Below are 2471 nucleotides of genomic sequence, written 5' to 3'. Positions count from 1 at the left end.
AAAGGAGATAGACCAAAGCATATTTCACCAAATCTTTTTTATACTTGTGATCTTGAAGAAAATGATGACATCACTCTACAACAAATTTGATCAAATGATTACCTAGCAAACTTATTTACAAAATCATTATCAACTACAACCTTTGAGAAATTGGTGCATAACATTGGAATGCGACGACTTAGAGATCTCGAGTTATGTTTCATGAGGAAGACTAAATGTACTTTATTCTTTTTAAAAGTATTAGATTATATGAAATATGTACTCTTTTTCCTTCACTAGGATTTTTTCCCCGATAAGTTTTTTTTCCTAGTAAGGTTTTAACGAGACATATTTCCTATAAATATAATGGATACATAAGGGGTATTATAAATACTACAAATTATGTGTAAAATAGATGCCCATTCTTATTGTCAAAAGCCAAATGTCACTTCCTTTACGCTCCATGTATGTTGCCATGTGTCTTGTAAAGACTCATTCTTAGTGTTCAAATAAACCACCACCTACTTGTCATTTTGCCTATAAATAGAGGCATTTGGTGGAGCTTGTAAGATACACACATTGGTGAAAATTCAAAAAAGGTTGGAGAAAGTGGAGAAATTTCTTATTTGATATTTTTGTTGCTTTATTTTATTTTGTTTATTTATATATTATGTTTTATTTATTTTTATTTTATTATATATTTTTATTATATTATATTTTCTCCATGTCCACGATATCTTTGTGTGCCGTTTTACTCCTCAAATTCACAACATTATAATCAACAATTAAAAGTTTTAAAAATAATCAAACACAAAATGAGAGAAAATGCATTAAATTTAACAAACAAAGTATTGACCTCAAATCTAACTAGAAAATTTAAAACCAATCAAAACTCATGCGGGAAGAAATTAAAAGAAAAAACATAAAGATTAAAAAAAGAGATAAATGCATTAAAAACAACGCTAAAAACAAACAAACAAAGACAAATTGAAAACAAAGAAATTTGTTAAATGAAACAAAATAAAGTATTAATTTTATGTTGAAGCAGAAGGAACGCTAACTATTCTGGAAGTTTCTTAGAGTATCTACAATAGAAGATGCATGTAAATATATAAGAAGAGTTATCTAGAAATATCTTAGTCTTTATTTACGATCCAAGGAATTTTAGAATTTCTTTAGATGAGGGTAATCTCATAAAAACATCTAGAATTGGTTGGATCCAAGCAAAATCTAGAAAAATCCTATTCTTTGAGGTCCAAGAATCCCACGAACTTATAAATAGAAGAGTCAAAATTACTATTGGTCTCTGAATTTTTATAAAAGTAACGTTTTGGTTCTCGAACTTTCAAAAGTAACGATTTAGTCCCTGAATTTTCTAATTGTTACCAATTTAGTCCTTATGTTAAAATTTTTGTTAACTTGCCGATGGAAGTATGTGATGGCGCCACGTGTCAAAAATAAAAGCTACATATAATGTATTAGAGAAGAAAAAGACATGAATTAGTTAGAGAAAAAAAAGGCGATTAAGATTTCTTCTCTTCGCATTAAGAAACTGCATAATCTGGCATAGCATTCTTGAACTCATTTAAAGAGTTAAATAACATACCTAATTCAGAGTGTGGCATCCCATCACCTATTATGTCTCTAAAACTAGGATATTTTATCTTATCGCCACATTCAGAATCAGACGAGCTATTCATTGAGATTAGTTCAGTGGAATCAATGTCGCTTTCACCATCTTTATGAATTATGTTCTCATTTGTTCCTGTAACATCAATTACGTCCAATGGTCTAGAAGGACCATCTACATCCTTACCAATATCGATTTCAAACATCGCATCATTGTCATCGTGATCTTTAGATTCACAACCACTTATATAATGTAATTTATCAGTATCATTTGCTTCATCCTTGTAATCATGCTCAACATATAGCTCAAATGGAATCCAGTCACTTAAAAGGATAACTAACTCCATAACATCCTTATCAGATTCTAATAATCGAATTGATAGGATCTAAACAATATAACAATTCATTATGATCTCCTCTAAAACACCCTAAATAAATCAACAAATAATCACATTGAGATCAACAAGAAATGGACAGCAATAAACCACAAAATTATAGAAGACTAAAAACAAAGAGCACACACAAATTATACGTGGAAAACTTCTTCCCATTAAAACCACGGGACTTGTGATGAGTCCACCCTTGTCAACTTCTCTTATTATGATAAAATTGAGGAAAAAATATCCCAAATCAGTCATACAAAAGTTCACAACCCACCAATACTTTCATACATAAGAGATGAATACTTGAAAGATAAAAAGAATGAAAATCACCCAATTTTTCAGATTCTGTTCGCAGCGATTACGGACAAACCAAAGCTCGAAAAGAAAATCCAACTATTCAAAATGAGACCATATGTGTTCGGTAGAAAATAACAAGTTTTTTAAGTGATTTTTTTATTGGGTTTTTTGGAAATTTAAAGG

This window comes from Benincasa hispida, chromosome 12 (assembly GCF_027475165.1).
Source record: "Benincasa hispida cultivar pf3 chromosome 12, pf3_genome.v1.1, whole genome shotgun sequence".
In the NCBI taxonomy this organism is placed as follows: Eukaryota; Viridiplantae; Streptophyta; class Magnoliopsida; order Cucurbitales; family Cucurbitaceae; genus Benincasa; species Benincasa hispida.
Note: the sequence above shows the minus strand (reverse complement) of the source record.